The sequence below is a fragment of the Chiloscyllium punctatum genome, chromosome 49 (genome assembly GCF_047496795.1).
Source record: "Chiloscyllium punctatum isolate Juve2018m chromosome 49, sChiPun1.3, whole genome shotgun sequence".
NCBI lineage: Eukaryota > Metazoa > Chordata > Chondrichthyes > Orectolobiformes > Hemiscylliidae > Chiloscyllium > Chiloscyllium punctatum.
In genome coordinates, this window is record NC_092787.1 from 13,730,865 (window position 1) to 13,749,629 (window position 18,765).

The 18,765-nt window shown below is 41.7% G+C and overlaps 1 protein-coding gene across 8 annotated transcripts in view; it reads right to left on the reverse strand.

The window, feature by feature from the left end:
• Positions 1–18,765, reverse strand: part of garnl3 (GTPase activating Rap/RanGAP domain like 3) — a 443,924-nt gene that overhangs the window by 355,513 nt on the left and 69,646 nt on the right. The gene's annotated exons all lie outside the window — the stretch shown is intronic.

Here is an 18,765-nt window from a genome sequence, read left to right on the forward strand (position 1 = left end):
TAGACAGCTATAAATCTAAATTTCAAGTTTACTGCTGACATAATGATTTGCAGTACAATGGATTAAGTGATTGAGCAAAACTATGATAGATGGAATGCAATGCAGGTAAATATGAAATCATCGATTCTGAGCCAAAACATACATATTGGAGTATTATGTAGATGGTGAATACTTAGTAAGAGGGCCATAGAGATTTAATATGTAATAAATAGAGTATTCGTCCTTCTGTCTAAAAAAATACATGCAATGGGGAGAAAGTTTAGCTACAACTATACAAAGCCCTGGTTTGACCAGATTTGAGGAACTGTGTATAGCTCTAGGGTATTTCTTTTAGAATGGATATCATGACCTTGGAAGGAGTGCAGCACAGATTCTCCAGAAAGTTATCAGAACTTCAGAGTTTAGACTGTGAGAAGAAATTACACAAAACAGACCTGTGTTGGCTGTGAAATAGAAGGCTACATTGATTTGGTTGAGAATTTGGGGGCTTTTGAAATGAATTGGTTGAGGAACCGGATAGAAACTGGTGAGGGTTGTCTGAGGAATAACAGGCCACAATCTTCAAATGAGAGCCAGGTCATTTGGAGACAGAAATTAGGAAACCGTTCTCCCTTCAAACAGTGGTACAAGTATGACATTCCCTCCCACAACAAAAAGATTCTTATTAATTAACAATCTTAAACCCGAGATCAAAATATTTTTGCGAGCAATACATATTAAAGGGAATGAAGTCATGGGGGGGGTGATTTGGGTTAGGATAGAGATCAAGTATTGAATGGCAGAACAAGTTAGAAGGGCAGAATAGACTGCTCCTTTATGATTATTTTGGTGCTTACCCTCACCACAAATTTTCATTTTCCGCACTAACTTAGGCAGCAGATCAATTAATCAGGTGAAATCCTGAATGTCAGTTTGGCTGTTTGCTTCTTGCCTCTGCCTCAGGGTTGATTCTAAGTGTTTCGTGTTGGAGGATCACATCATCAAAAATCATCAAAAGAAGTGTTGAACTGAATCCCATCTGCTTGCGCCAATGAATATACAAGACCCAACGGTAGTCTCTCAGTGAAGAACAAGACGTTTTCCTGGTGTCCAAGTTGAGATATGCCATTCAACCCATACAATGAAAATAGAATAACTTCCTTCACGTTGCGCTGTTCACTATGAACAAGTCAGAAGTTATACCTGTTCCAAAACCATCACAAGGTAAATCAAGAGCCATGAAATACCTGGGAAAGTATTGAGCTGCTTTACGTTGTTTTGGATAACGGAAGGAGACATCCATTGGATAATGCAAATTGAAACGTCCACTATTTTGCTAAGGTCCAGTCCAGGGTAGGGGTTGGTAAATATTGAGGTCAGCAAACATGAAACTTTATGCAAACATAACAAAAAGCTAAGTATGTGTGGATGGAGACGTCACCTCCACTAGGAAGCTCCTGAAAAATACCAGCTCCTTTTAATTATTGTGACGATGCTGTCACTTTCAGAGGTTATTTTGTCCTTTTTTAAAAGAGCAGTTGTGAGACAGAGGTCCTGAGCAGTCTACCAGAGCCACTAGAGTGAACAGCTTGGTAGGCCTTTTAAACAGCCTGAATGAGTTTGGCCGCCTCTCACAGATCAGGATTTCTGCGTTTTTGGGTTTAGCACTAAGCAGAAGCTATTGGAGTCCCAACAGAGTTGGAGGCTGTAGTGAATATGTCCTGGCTGCTACTCTCTCTGAAGGTTCTCTGAATGGTGCTTTTTTTCCCCTGAAGGGGAGAACTGCATCTGTATCTGAATTTTCCTTTTTGCCTAGGGGTATGTTTATGGCATGCTACTATATTAGAGCAGTGAATTAGTAACGGGTACTGTATCTATTTTTCTATTAAAGGTTCCAATAGTGTTAAGTTATTCTAAATTCCTCTTTCTTTGGTTGTATTTTGACTAGAGTTTAAATAAACTGTACTTTGCTCAACACAGAGTAGTTTGACGAGTTAATATTGCATTAGGAACAGACATTACACATTTGCCTTTAAAAATAAGAAAAAGTTAGGGTCAAGGGTACCTTCTTAAAATATTTTGAGGGGTCTGGTCTGGTCCATAACTTCATATAATCTTATATCACTTCCAAATGATTGTGTAGACAAACCTTTTTCAAGCAAAATACGAACCCTTTAGTCTATATTGCCCTCAGGTCTCTACCGTGACATTAAACATCCTTTACATTTTCTTATCCTACAATATGTGACCAGAATTCCTTTATACTTGGTCTGTCACAAGGAGCTTTCAAAACCTCTGACTGATTTTATTTCAACAACATCATTGAGCTCCCAGCTCATACAGACAAGGTACAGCTTTCTCCATGTTAATATGATTGTCAACAAATCCCTGTCAGTCTGAAAAGGCTGATCCCCAAAAGCTGCACAGATAGTAAATACTATCACCTCATGGATATCTGACAGCTGTTTGACCTGTTCCTTTGAGAACCTAGAATTTGGGGAATAGTCGTTGCAACACATTCTGAAATGGACTGGTTAATGCAAAACATACAAGGAAAATTCTAACTTAAAGCAAACTATCTGTTGTAGAGTTGGAGGGTGAGGGAGGGAAGGGCAGCAATTAGAATAAAGAGCTGACAAATGATCAATCTGTAAAGTTGAGGCCAATATAGCTACACTGTTGTTTGGAGCTGTCACTTGTGTGTAATCTGCAGATTCCAAGAAGGTCTGACTCGGGACTTCCTCAAGCTGTGTAAAGGAATGCAACCAATGTTGGACAAGTGCAGGCAACAGGTTTGCTCTCCAACAATGCCCAGCTGTTTTGCACAGAGTGATGATCAAGTATAAAGTCAAGAAGTAAGTAGCAAAAGCAAGAGTTGTACAGCACCATTACAGTCTTTTAGTTCTCTGTCTCCTGCCTCTCAAAGCATCTGGGGATAGTAACACCATGATGAAGTTGCTGGGATACTAATACATAGTCTTGAGCTAGCAACCCAAGATCAGTTTCAAATCCCATTACAGCACTTTAAGAATATGAAGTTAAGGTTCTATAATTCTATAAATATGATACTGGTGTGGATAAACGTGACCACACAGCTGTTAGACGGCCCTAAAAGGTTAAATGGTTCACTTCTATCTTTTAGTGAAGGAAATCTGCCATCCATTTCCCAGATCAGTCTATATGTGACTCCAGTCCAACACCAATATGGTTGACTCTTAACTACCTCTGAAGTGACCTAGTCAGTCATCCAGTTGATTGAACTCACTCCAAGAAAGAAGGTTTATCACTACATCAAGGACACCCAGTGGTCAGTGAGAATTCCCCCCTTTACCAGCAACATTCACATCCTGGGAAAGATAAAGAACTTCCGTTCTGCAGAAGGGTCACTGGACCCAAAGCATTAACTCTGTTTTTCTCTCTCTGCAGACCTGCTGAGTCTGTCCAGCAATGTCTGTTTCTGATCCCCATCCTGAGACTGGTTGAAAAGTGAAGGCTGATGTTGTTGGCTGAGGGCACAAATCCTCACCATTTCACAATTATCCCCCCATGCCACCCCAACATCTAAATTTGCTTTTTGTTTTTCAAATACAATTCTTCCAATTTATGGAAAAGGCTTTAAAGCATTCTTTAAGCGCAGCACTTTCCTCCAGCTTTGCTGTTTACACTGGAGCCTGGATTGGTTCACCATAGTGTGAGGTATCAGCCTTCATGCAGCTCTGTCTCATGGAATGAACAATAACCCCCACGGAATTGGAGGCTTGTCAAACATTGCCAACTGTTGCTCCTCTTCACCCATCAGCAATTAAAAGATCAGTCGCTTTTGCTTTTATTTCAGACTCTCATTATCAGGCCGGACTTCCATATAAATATTAGTGACAAACAGCATGGAAACAGACCCTTCAGTCCAACTCATTTGTGCTGACCAGAAATCCCAATCTCACCTAGTCCCATTTTCCAGTAATTGGCTCCCATCCCTACATCCAATCACATCTTGCAACACTTTGGGATTTTATGCCATTTCCTTGCTGTCTCCAAGTGAATTCTAAAATTTTTAGTTTCCTTTTAATAATGAATCCTGCCACTGGAATCTGAAACTCCTGCTCACTGACAAATCACTTCCACCCTGTTGTCATATAAAACGCAGCAGAAAATAAATTACAATTGTTAACAAAAGGGTAAGTGGGTCAACCCCAATTATCAATCTATTTAATTGCTCTTGTGTTTTCAGTCAATTTGATAGTTCTCATTATTTTAACTTTCTTACTTTCTGGTCCCTACTTGGATCTCCCCATCATTGGTCTGGAATTGAAAGAGCCAATGGACCAATAGCTCCCTGACCTTTGACAAAGTCACTGTGAACTCAGGTGCTCGGTACCAACAGCAAACTCGGCTGTCTCTCCCAGAGGAAAATAGCCTCTACTCACCTCCTAATCTGGGTGGTGTGAGAGGAGGTCAAAGTTTCAGCATTTTGAGAGTTACATCCACCAGCTCAGCTCGCACAGCTCAACAGAAGAAGATCCTGTACTAGGTAACCATATGTGACCATATACTAGGTAACATCTTCAGTGAGCCTCCAGACGAAGCCTAGTATGGTGACGAAATGTCTGAACATGAACCTTCCAGCTCAGCGAGCAAACCTACATCTAGAACCTCAGCCTGAAGTATAAATCTTCTCAAACCTCACTAAGATCCTGCACTATCACTCCATTGTGCTTCTTTGGCACAATCTGTGAATCCACTGCACCACTCCATTTCACTTTCAATGTGACCATTTGTCTCCAGTCATACATACATCACAACCGTGCACCACTGATAACAAACACCCGTCCACTTTAGCGCTCTGATTCATCAGCATAATGTGCTTGCATACCATGTTACAGCATTGCCACAACGCACTGACTCACCACACCATCATTTTTCATTGGGTACCTTGGGTCAATGTAATGAAGGAGAAAGAAGGTGGCATGGGAAATACGAAACAAAAACAGAAGCTGCTTGAAAATATCAGAATTTGCGAAGAGAAATCAGAGATAACTTTCTGGGTCCAGTGACCCTTCTTCAGAACGGGGTGGGAAATACATTTTGTTCAAAGTACTCCTTCCTCCCCACCTTTATAAAAAAATGAATCTTCGCTGTTCATAACTATTTATTGGATTGTAGATATGGGACCCTGAAGGAGGGTCACCCTCTTACAACTGGTTTTGGGAACGGTGGCACTGTTTCCCAAAGCTGCCCCACTGTGAACAGCAAGGGTTCACACATCAGAACTGTGCTCTGGAGCTCTTGGTCAGGAAACCATGTTGCCTTTGGGAGATGCAGCATGTCCAACCTATTTTCCAAATGATTCTCCCTAAGCTAGAAACGCAGAGCTCCATCTTTCAAATCCCAAGAAAATAAAACTCACTCCGCTTTATAACTATATCACTATTCTCACCTCTGGGCGAACACTTTCCCTGTCTGCACTATGGGTGTGCTGCCAAGATACAGACTGCAGCATGTTCAAGAGGCACCTCACCATGACCTTCTCAAGGGCAATTAAGGATGCACAACAAACTCTGACTTTACTAGTGATGCCCCATCTCCCATGAATGAATAAAGAAGTGCAAGATTTATTGTCCTTTCACAGGACATGCTGGATTCTGGGTGAGTGATCCAAAAACTCCCCACCCAACCCAACCCACTGCCCGAGGCAGCTCCTGGGACATTGTTCTATTTGCATCAAGCACAGTACCGACAGTACAACATCAGCAGTCTTTCACACTCCACTATGATAAGAGATCTTAAATTAACTAAAATACCAGGTCGAATGGCAGAGGTATTTTCAGTGTACCCTGTGGGAACTTTGGTCCTAAAATTCTGTCAACAAAACTCCACTTCCCAGTTCTTTAATTTATTAATAGTTACTATGTTACAAAAATTGCAATTATCCCAACAACTAATAATAATCAAAGCTCAGTCAATTTTGATAAAAGAAACATATTATTTATAACTTGTGATGTTCTCCCTGTAATTTAAAATTACTCCTGCAGTGATAAGGTGCAGTCAGGCACACCTATCCACACAAGTTCAAACATGCATGGAGTTGCAGTCTTTTACTGAAACCTGTTTCTAATTCTGTGACAGAATCTTGAGCCTCAGTGTCAGACAGAGCAGATCTACACATTGATTTGACACTTTCAAGAGCAAAACGTTTCACTGAGATAGTGCTCAGAATATGAGCTGTAAGTCTTGATGCTCAGGCAGTTCTCTGCAAACTGACAAGCAAATTGGCAACCATTTGGAGTTTGGCATTAGAAGTGCAATAGCCATCTCAGACAAGGTAACCACACCTTCTCCGCTGAACACAAACTTTGGCTTCATCATATAAATTAAACACAGTTTATACATTATGGTGAACATCTTGTGCTTTGATTTGACACTTTCAAGAGCAAAACGTTTCACTGAGATAGTGCTCAGAATCTGTGCTGTAAGTTTTGATGCTCAGGCAATTCTCCACTGGAGTAGCTCAGTGCCAATATTTTAAAAATGCTTTGTGGCACATTCTGTACCATAAAGGTAAGACTTCATCGGTATAAATTAAGACACTCACTGGAGTAGCCCTGGGATATTTGAATTCATTTCACATCTCTTCATTATTTCACAGAGAACTTATTCTTATGTCACACTGGAACAATCTTTGTCTTTCACTGGAACCACTCTCCATGAAATCCTACTTTCTGTAAGGTCCCATCCTGCGATTCTTGTAAACTCTACAGTAAGTAACTCTGCCCTCTCTCTTTAACTTCAATTCACTGCAAACTGACAAGCAAACTGGCAATGATTTGGAGTTTGGCATTAAAAGTGCAATAGCCATCTCAGACAAGGTAACCACACCTTCTCCACCAAACACAAACCTTGGCTTCATCGCACAACATGGTGAACATCTTGTTCTGTGCCATTGTAAGTTGGTCTACTATATAACCATCTCCATTTGTACTTTTGTGGGAACTTTTGTCATGGACCTTTTAATGAGAATTTGGACTCCAAAAAAAGAATTACATAAGACACCAATTAAGGAAATCACTTTCACAGACAAATGTCAAGTAAAACAGGAGTGAAATGGCCCAAGCCACTTGTGTGGATCTGAGAGCTTCCTGAACCACTTTCATCCTTTCACCAATTAGTTGGTTTCATTCAAGGGTCTCAGTTTGAAGAGAACTGGTGAGAAAAATGAGGGGATAATCTGATAGAAACATATAAAACTATGGAGGGAATAGATAAGGTGGAAGTCGGGAGGTTGGTCCACTGGTGAGTGAAAGTAGAACTGGGGGCATAGCCTCCAAATAAGGGAGAGCAGATTTCGGACTGAGCTGAGGAGGAACATTTTTACCCAAAGGGTTGTGAATCTGTGGAATTGACTGCCCAGTGAAGCAGTTGAGGCTACCTTGTTAAATGATTTTAATGCAAAGGTAGATAGATTTTTGAATAGTAAAGGAATTAAGGGTTATGGTGATCGGAAGGGGAAGGGGGAGCTGAGTCCATGAAAGGATCAGCCATGATCGTATTGAATTGCAGAGCGGGCTTGAGGGGCCAGAGGACTTGCTCCTGCTCTGAGTTCTTATGTTCTTATTAGTTCAGTCCACTGTAATGAAAGGAATCACAAATCTGACAGATAAAATTAATAGTTTTATGGGGTATGCTTTGCCTATATACTCCATTGTTCCACCATGATGGCTTTCAATGAATATTAGCAGTTGGTATAAATACTATGGGTCAGTGGGGATGAGAGTTCTTTAAATGAAACTTTCATTCATTCACTTTAACTAACCAATTTAATTTATTTTAATATCTTTGGTCACTTTCATGTATTCAATTAGTCCAAACATAGAGATATACAACACTGGAAATACAATCTCACAACAAAGATATTGTGTTCGCAAAACAGATGATGGGAAAAAGGACCCGATCAATCACCTCACTTTGAAGCAGTAACCAGAATATATTAACAACAATGACAGCACAAACTGAATGCATTTGATTAAATAGTGGTACGTACGCCAACTTAACTTGCAAATGTGATATCCAGTAACTCAACGTCAGTGATGGCGACATATTCAAATAGCTGTTACTGATTAGCCTCATACATCATGTAGTACGCTATTAACTAATACATCCAATGCTGTCTTTAAATGCCACCACTATTGGTGGTTACATGTTGACACTCCTTTGACAGGTTCACAGTTTGTGAAAGAAATTCCTTCAAAATTTAGTTAAAAACCAGGTTATAATCCAACAGGTTTATTTGGAAGCATTAGATTTCGGAGCGCCGCTCCTTCATCAGGTGGTTAGTCACTTTGTGCATCCGAAACACTCCAGCTATAAGTCAGAGTCCAACCCGATCACTGGGCCTGCACTGGACAACATTTATGTGATGTAGCTCTTCTAAATATATTTAATATTTGGTGCATAAAGTTTCACAATTATCTTGATACTGTCAGGTTCCATCTTCAGTGTTTTGTTTAAATCAAAGGAAACGTAATTTTACAGGATGCACTTTCTCCCGGATGCACTGGTTCCTTGCAGGAGAGAATCAAAATGTAGAAGTTGGCTCATCTAGGACACTGGACAAATCCACAACATTTTAACTGATTAATCCAGGATGCATCCCTTAAAAGTAGCTATCGATGTTACCTTCTCAAAAGCAACCTTATTATTTAACAAGACCATCATAAGGAGGAACTCATCCGAATCTCTCCTCAACAGTAGGCCATTTGGGAACAATCTTGTGAAGGTCATTAGGTCTGTCAATGAATGCAATATCTTTAGTTTCATTTCTTTCTCTACCACAAGCTTATAATAGAAATCACGACTGAAATATCCCACCAATTTGACTCTAAGTGTTTGTCCTCATTTAAATCTCTTGTATATTTTCCTTCCCATTACATTTAGTAAGTCTCTAACCCATAACCTGCTCTATTTAATTCGCAAAAATATTGATTCAGCATTTATTCTAATACAATGCAGCAGACTGAAGTTACGCACAATTACAATAACAATGAGGGACTGTGAACCTACGCCAGGTAATTGCACAAAAGGGTGCTGGCAACAGTCCACAATAGAACAGTTTGTGTATTTTCAAACAATGTTGCTAATACAGCATTCGTGTGCCAAGCTGCCCATGAAGTCAAGATCTGGTCAGCAGCAAATTCCTGATTGAAGGGCTTTTGCCCGAAACGTCAATTTCCTGCTCCTCGGATGCTGCCTGACCTGCTGTGCTTTTCCAGCACCACTCTGATCTAGATTCTGGTTTCCAGCATCTGCAATCCTCACTTTTGCTCAGCAAATTGGTTTGGGAAGTGTGAAGACCAAGAAGGTGAAAGTGATAAGGATAGTAAAGGAAGAGGAGAGTGGAACACATAAGAAACACAGTGTGGTGATGAAAGGTTATTCTATCCTGATTTATTTTAGAAAAGAGATCGTAAGGCAGAGATGGCAAGCTGTCTTCAGGAAAGTAAACAATCTGTAAGGCCTTGGGGTTGTTTTGAAGTTGGAACAATGAAAGCAGGTGGATGGGCCAGCTCTCACAGACCAAGTTCTCTAGTTTTTAGGTTTAGGTTTAAGCAGAAGCAATTGGGGTCTCCAAAATGTTGGACGCTTCAGTGAATGTCTCGTAGCTGCTACTCTCTCTGAATTTTCTCTTGATGGTTTTACTTCCTGCATTGGAGAACTGCATGCAAGAATCTGTGTCTGAGTTTGTCTTTTTGTCAAGCGGTGTATTTATGGGATGTTACTATATTGAAACAGTCGACTCGTAATAGTTACTGTAACTATTAGTCTGTTAAATTTTCCAATAGAGTTAAGTCATTCTAAGTTTGTCTTTCTTTAGTTTGCTATTTTAATTATAGTGCTTAAATAAATTATGTTTTGCTTAACGTCAAGTGGTTTGACCAGTCATATTGCATCTGGAACACAGCATTTCACATCTACCCATAAAATAAGAGGTTAGGGTCTAGGCTAGCTTCTTAAAATACTTTGAGGGGGTCGGGTCTTGTCATAACAACAGGGAGGAAAACAGCTCCAAAAAGCAACAAGAATTATAGATTCCCACAGCAGAAAGGAGAAATAACACCCATACAAATGAATTGTCCAATGACAGTTCAACTTATTTTCATGGGTTTCCCACAAAGCTTTCATTCCTAAGGCAGTGGGCAAACAGGAAATATAGAAAAACCAAAAGCTTGTCTTTAGAGAAAAGCCTGATCAAAAAATGAAAACAATAACAAGTTTAAAGAAGGGAAATACATAAGATTACCTGTCATACAAAATGTAAGCCATAACAAAATCAAATAATAGTCCGAAATGGAAGTTGCGCAGACAATTGCTCAATGTAGAGGAGGTGAAGCTCAATCCAATGAGATATAAGCTGCCTGGTCTGCCTCAAAATGCTTTTGGACAATATTGAAATGTTCCACTGGATTCCATTCACTTCCACTCCTGGTGTTTGGGGTTTACAATGAGTGGGCCCACAAATACAGAGACCAGCAAACCGGACAGCAAGAACAATGTTCTCTCAAACTTCTGATTGCTGCCTGTGGCAGGTTTGTTGCACTACACAATTGTTAAAAGAGGCACACAGCCAAGCATACACGGGTCATAAAGAGCTCATTGATCAAACATTCAGATCCCAGCACTATCAATTGGAAAATTGAACTTAAGTCCAGTAAACTGGTCCCACTACGAAGAGATTGAACTCTAACTGCCCTCTGGCAAGTTACTTTGTGAAATCAGACTTCTCCGTGGTGAAAGAGATCAGAAAACACAAAAACAGACAATCCTAGGTGTTGACCTAGATGCCAGACATGTCAAAGGCACACCCAACCCATGTGACCCTGAGAAGTCCTCCTCACTTCTTCCTGGTAGGAGAGGTCATGTGTTTGTCAGGTACTTTAGAAAGAACCAGGACAAATAGCTGTATTGCATTTTGTAGGTGGTACATGATAGATCAGCAGTGAAAGGAGTGATTGTTGAAGATGGGGAGTCACAATGGTACCGAATGTCGTGCAGTCATCGCCAAACATTCCACTTCTGACCTTATGATGGAGAGAATGTCATTGAGGAAGCAGCTGAAGATGGCTGGACCAAGGACACTTCCCTGAGGAACTTCTGCAGAGATGTCCCTAGAGCTGAGATGACTGACCTCCAACCACCACAACAACCTTCATTTGCGCCTGGTATGGCTCCAATCAGCAAAGAGTCTTCCTCCTGATTTCCACAGGCTCCAGTTTCACTAGGGCTCCATGATGCCACATTGAGTCAAATGTAGCCTTGGTACATGGGCAGCCACTTTCACGTCACCTCTGGGACTTATGCTCATGTGTGAACCAAGACTGTAATGATGTCAGGAGCTGAGTGGTCCTGGCCCTTCACTGATGTCCTGGGCTGTGGTGATTGGCTTGCACAATCACAACCATCTTCTGTTGTGATAGCTGTGACCCTCATCAGTGTAGAATTCTCCCCTTGAATTCTGTGGTCTTTCATTTCACCTGCAGCTTTGATGCCACACTCAGCTAATTCCTACCTCAACGTCTTGACATCTGAGCAACTTTAGCATCAAATAATATGCAAGATATAGCCTCCCTTGACATATCTGTTACATTTACTTTAATAGATTTAAATGGTTTAGAAAGGTCTACCACTGTCACACATGTGCAACATGTAAAGTAATATAACCCATCAGTAAAATAGATAGCTGTTCAGTTATATACTCATGCCATTACAAGTAGACAGAAGCGTGCAGTGTCCCAATAGATCTTGTTACAAATATGTTATATCTTCCTTCTAATTTAGTTTAGTAAAAGCAGCCTCAAATGTTGATTGCTGTAATCTCTTTGGCACTCCTCCAAGGAGGAAAATAAGGAATTCTATCTCATCTGCATCAGCATAAAACAGCGTTATCCCAAAGTACAAACTTCAAATTCGTAGCACGGTTATTCATTAAAGTTGAGTTCAAGCCGTAATCCTTACACATACTGCAATATCGATCAGCTTCTGGTTTAAGGTGAAGTAATGACTGGGAAATACCAATACACCATGTTAGCTGTTAAAAACTGTACACCTGCACACATATTATTCCAATTCTCTGCTTAACCTCCATGTTTTAGGTTTTTGTTATTTCAAAGACAGAAGAGGAGCTGAAAAAAACTGCTGCACAAGAGTCATTATTTATCACTCCCAACAAGGTCTTTGTAGCATATTTACATTGATAAAATGTAACAATTTATTCTGATTTTCCATCTTTTAGCTCTCATTTATCCAAATATTCATTGTCTCTGAATATTTTTCCACTTAGACATAATCAAATGTCTCAATATCAAAAATACATTGATGCCAAAATAGTGTAAGACTTGATCTCACAATTAAGCAGAAAATTGAAACCTGCTTCACCCTGTTCATTTCTCTATTCAATCATTGACAGCAGTTTCTTAACATAAGTTAGAAACTTTCTATCCCACAAAATTAATCCATATCTATTCACAAGAGCATTGAGGTGGTAGAGTCCTTTCATATGCAGCAAATCAACATTGTCCTTCAGAGCTAACAGCTTATTTCCAGAAACAGCACTGTACTTTGTCCCCAGTTGCTTCAGGGACCTCGTCAAGCAGGGCTTTGTTGGCAATCCAAGCGTGCTAGAAGGCATCCCACACCACAGCACAGTACACGCCACGGACTCAGCAACGCCCCAGCTCCACATGAAGTAGAGAAGGCCGTCCGTCAGTTTAAGAACAACAAGCTGCTGGAGCAGAGGGTCTCCCCGCTGAGGCATTGAAATGCAGAGACACAGAGCTCCCAGTGCAGCGACACACCCTTATTGCTTTATCTGGAAGGAGGAGAGTATCCCAGGAGAGCTCTGAGATGCCACAGTCGTTAGTATTTTCAGAAAAGGGGCCACGTCCAACTGTGGTAACTACAGGGAAATCTCCCTGCTGTCAACCGTCGGGAAAGTCATCATTAAGGTCCGGCTCTTCCTTGTGGATAAGGAATTCCCCCCGGAGTCTCAGTGTGGCTTTTGGTCATGGAGGGGCACAATGGATGTGATTTTCACTGCCCAACAGCTACAAGAGAAATGCAGAGAAAAGAACCTCCCCTAGTACATGGATGCCTTCGACCTTACAAAGGCCTTTGACATCATCAATCGGGAAGCATTATGAAACATCCTTCTCTGCTTTGGTCACACCATGAAGTTTGTCCCCATCCTTTGCCTGCTCCACAATGACATGGAAATCATGATAATGACAAATGGCTCCCCCACTGATCCATTCCCCATACAGACTGGTGTCACGCAGGGAGGGGTCATTGCCCCAACGCTGTTCTCGATCTACCTCGCTGGTGTTTCATCTCACAACCGTCAAGCTCCCTGCTGGATTGGGGCTAGCCTACAGGGCCTGTGGGAAATTATTCAACGTCCACCACCTTCAATCCAAAACCAAAGTCACCCCAACCAGTGTCATTGAGCTGTGTGTGTGCAATCTCAGAGGATGTACTCCAGACCACTGTCACCATCTTCACAGAAGCATTTCAGAGCAAGATGAAGGTCCTCCACAAACCTGACCTGGAATTGTGTAGCCAACCCTGGTCATTAAGGTCCACGGAGAGGCCTTAGAGAACACAAACCACTTCCAATACCTCGGGAGAGTCCTGTCGGCCAAAGCAGCTGTTGATGAAGAGATCCAGCACTGCCTCCAGATTGTTAGCGCGGCCTTAGGCTACCTGAGGACAAGGGTGTTCAAGGGCAACAACATCAGATCCGAAACCAAGGTCATGTTTTACAGAGCTGTGCTGGTTTCCAGACTGCTTATAAGGCTCTAAGATGTGGGCTGTCTACAGCAGGCATCTCAAGGCACTGTAACAGTACCACCAGTACTGCCTGTGCAAGATCCTGTGACTCTGCTGGGAAGAAGGACATATCAATACCAGCTCCCTTGACCAGGCCAACATCCCCAGCATGGAGGCACTGAACCCACCCCTCGATCAGCTGCAATGGTCTGGAATATCGTCCGCATGACTGACACGAGACTCTCCAAACAGGTGCTCTACTCCAAGCTCCAAAATGGTAGGAGGGCCCCTGGTGGTCAGAGCAAGCCCTCAAGGCATCATTGGGGAAGTGCGACATTCCTGCAGGCACCGGCCTAAGACTGTCCAAAGTGGAGGAGGAGCATCTGGGAAGGCGCTGAGCACCTCAAGACTTGCCGTCGGGAAAAAACAGAAGCCGGGAAAAAGCAGCGATAGCCATAGCAATGCCCAACCCATCCCTACCCATGACCACCACCTGCCCCAAGTGGAACAGAGCTTGTAGTAGCCGTATTGGCCTGTACAGCCACTGACAGACTCACCCTGAGAGTGGGACAGAGTCTGATGATGAGTAACTTCCTTTACAGACAATATAGAAGGTTCTTTTGAGTTATTTATGATCAATTTACCAAACGGCATAATTTTTTTCTTTATGTGCATGGTGAGAATTTTAAAAGTAAAGTTAAACATACCCTACTTTTTCAAGCATTTGGCAATCCATATGGCCAACATAAATGGTAAAGTCTTGTTGGTATTGTAGAATACAGAATATTTTGCAAAATGACACAGGATAAACTGAGAAAATCCCAAACTGACTTGGACATAGCTACAACCATTTGATTAATGAAAACATGTCACAAAGTAACATATTGCCTCGTATCGCATGTTCAATTGTTCCAATATGTCAATGCCACATTTCTAAAAGTAAGAATTCCAAATGAAAGATAAAAATTAATAGAATGTTAATATTAGTAGTGAATAATGCATTCAGAGGAGGAAACAGTTTCAATATAATGAAGTTTAAACTTTGCTAAATCTCCCAGTTCATGGAGAGGCATATTGTTATATTCGTTTCCTTATAAAATCAATTCCTTATCAGACAGTTAATCTCTCTGGAATTTGAAACTTAACAACCAGCCTTCTCTTTGTATTTTAACTGGAATTCTTCCACATTTAAAATAGTGTTGAATTTTTTGTATATTACTAAAGTTACTGGTTATTACTAAAAGAAGACATTCTCAATGATAAAATTCTCTTAATACTTCAGAATTTTACACTTTCAGCCAAAAATAGCCTTTGAATCTTTCTGCTGTTGACAAAAGGCTATTCTAAATTCATTTCCAGACACATGTCTCACACCAGCTTTGCGGAGCTTCAGCATTTCTTCTCCTCTAAAAAAGTGGAGACAGGATGTTCTTAGTTGGAGGTTCGCTTCTCTCCTGCCCACGTGACATTGCTGTAGATGAGTTGGAATATTGGGAAGAACAAGTGCACTGGCAGGAATTCCAGCACTGTTTTGATGGAGTCCAGCATTCTCCACCTCTGCTCATTCATACTGAATTCCACTCATACAATAGTAACATTTGAGAGTTCAATTATCTGTTCATTATAGGCATGGTAAAGACTTGGCCTTGGAACATCCTCCAGCTTGGTCTCCAACCCAAACTGTCATCACTGTCAGCTTGAACACAACTTCTCTCGAGCTGATTCCATGACGTCAGGACTGCATACTCTACAAACTCTAAACAATCTGAAGCTCCTTTGTCATCATCATTTGCAATGTCACATTCTACTCACATATCATTTTCTCCCGCATGAATCACATTAATCCCCGATCACCAAAATTCACTGACTGCTTTGATCCACATTTACTCTGCAACCTTGTCCTGCGACATTCCCCCCGTGCTGTATTGCTGGACGTTCCCCCGTGCCGTATTGCTGGACGTTCCCCCGTGCCGTAATGCTGGACGTTCCCCCGTGCCGTATTGCTGGACGTTCCCCCGTGCCGTAATGCTGGACGTTCCCCCGTGCCGTATTGCTGGACGTTCCCCCGTGCCGTATTGCTGGACGTTCCCCCGTGCCGTATTGCTGGACGTTCCCCCGTGCGGTATTGCAGGACGTTCCCCCGTGCCGTATTGCAGGACGTTCCCCCGTGCCGTATTGCAGGACGTTCCCCCGTGCAGTATTGCTGGACATTCCCCCGTGCAGTATTGCTGGTGATTCTCCCATGCAGTATTCCTGGAGATTCTCAGGTGTAGTATTCCTGGACATTCAGTGTGGGCAAAGAAGGATGTGAAGGCATTGGAGAGAGTACAGGATTGATATATAGGTATAGTTCCAAGAAAGCTAGAGATGAGAATTGGTTGAAAAAGTTGGGAATGTTCTCCTTGGAGAGCAGAAGGCTGACAGGACATTTGTTAGATGTTTTCGAAATCTCTCAATGGACTCGATATGGGGAAGGTAATCCTGCTTGTGAGAGGAAATCTAAGTCAAAAATAGAAATTGAGAAATTCAGCAGGTTTGGCAGCATCTGTGCAGAGAAAGGAGAGGCAATGTTTTGAGTCCAGTGACCGTCCTGCAGATTTCAAAACATGAGAGGGCATCGACTTAAAGTGATTTCCAAAAGAAAGGTGAGGGTGAGGTGTGATAAAATGTTTTCACTTCCTGGATCAAAGGTGGTGGCAGGTTCAATTGAGGTATTCAAATAGGGCACTGGATGATTATTTGCAGAGAAACTGCGTGAAAGATTATGGGGGCAAAGCTGGACATTGGCAATGATGCTCATTTGAGGAGCTGGTGCAGACATTATGGGCTGAATGGCCTCTTCTGTGGCATAATACTTCTGTGGTTCTGAGTATCCTCTAACTGGGGCCACATCACCTCGGCCCTTCCTTTATTTCATCTTAGATTGCAGGCTTTTCCCACTGTCAAGATCTGATTCCTTACAGCTTCACCTCAGGACCTCTGTGTTTCCTACCTTGTAAAGCCAGCTGAACGTGCATCCCATGGGTTAGTTTTTGATCACTTCTCTCCATCCTAGCGTAAAACTTCAAATAGCAGCGTCGTTCCTCTTCCAGGTCAGTGTTGGAAGTTTAAAGGTGGTTTATAAATGAAATTTATTTTTGTTTCAGTGCTGCCACCCAACTTTATAGTCTACCTATTTCCACACTGCGATCCAAAAGGAGCTTTGGCAATAAGTGGCTGCTGTTGCCATATAATATAGATAGCATTCAGAGCAGGAAGCTGCAGGAATCAGGTGGATAGTGAGGGCTGGCATGTATGGATTCATACTTTGAGGAGCATTCACTTCCGTTGCCACTGTGGTGCTGCCTCTGAATCCTCCCATTAATCCAGATAAATAATGCCATGGGTCAGATTTTCTCATCATTTGTGAGAGGCAAACGGGCTAAATGAAAGGCACAAATCCCCTGTGTGCTGGATAGCTGTCTCCATTCCTGGCTCTACTTGCGTTCGTGAAGAATTTAAGAGGTGGAGTCGGCTAGGAAAGTGAAATTGCCCACCTGGCTAAGTTGTCGTGTTGAGGTCATTCAGAAGTTACAAAAAGGGCACTTTCTGAGCCTTTCATTCAGGTGGGCAGCTGCCAGGGGTCTGACCAGCCCCGTGCGGTCGATACCAAGAGCTGAAATAGTTTTGTTTGATCGGAAAAAATGCAAGTTTGGACAAAAGCATTCTACTGAGCAGCAATTAAATGTTGAGAACACATCTCTTGCAACCGCATTCCAGGTTTTAGTTCTCGAACTGCCCAGAGAGATGAAGATCCACTTACTTTTTTTTAAGAACACACAGCAAAGTTTGGCAATCTGAACCGAGGGGATCTTCCCTGGGTGTTCTCCCTCCCCGCACCAGCCACTAATTAGGTGGCAAAGCATTGAGATCAGAGCCCCATTAAAAATCCACATTCCAGAAGATAAGCAACGGAGATAGGAAGGTCAGCTGGAATTGACCCTCCCTTTGATTCCCTGCCACCAATTGGAAAGTCTGGTGTTGTGCCTTGCTCCTTACACCTCGAGCACTATGTAATTTGGTATTAATTGCTTGTGATTGACTTTTCAACCAAGGCCCCAGCAAGAAACAAGCTCTTACCATTTTTGTTAATTTTCCCAAAATCACTTTTGAACAGGAGCCATCCTCAGAATATTGGCACCTTCCCCAGCTAATGGACTGTTGTTTATGCACGTCCACAAAAGCCAGCAAAGGGGAAAATATGGCCGTCATATTTTATAAGAAAGGTTAAGCGCAATTCATGCAATGTTGATAATCATCATAATTTATAACTCTTTATGATGCTGCAGCACTAAATCACGAATCTTTGAGAGGTTTGCTATTTAAACTAATACTTTTGCTTGCAGTCTATTCTGTTTTCATCCCTGCAACTTTAGTTATTTGTGTTTAGTGCTTTATAAATAATCACACAATTGCTTGCAACAAATACTATGAAGTTTCTTGTGTCAAATATTATTTTTAATTTATTGGTTGAAGACAGATATTGGAATTTTGAAAGATGACAGTATTAACTGAAGCAAGAAAACTGAAACTATAAAAAAAATGACAATTTTCAGTCTGAGTCCACATATCTTGTCCATTGGAATGGAGATGCAACATCTAGGAAGACTCCACCACAGAGAGTTACATGTTTGAACTGGATGTTTTCTATCACTAATCCAACACTTGCTGAATTCAAGCCATAGAGTCATAGAGATGTACAGCACGGAAACAGACCCTTCGGTCCAACCTGTCCATGTCGACCAGATATCCCACCCCAATCTAGTCCCACCTGCCAGCACCCGGCCCATATCCCTCCAAACCCTTCCTGTTCATATACCAATCCAAATGCCTCTTAAATGTTGCAATTGTCCCAGCCTCCACCACTAGTTAATTCTTTTATGCATATCTGCAACTATCAAGTATACACCAAAACTGGCAATGTATCTTAGTTTT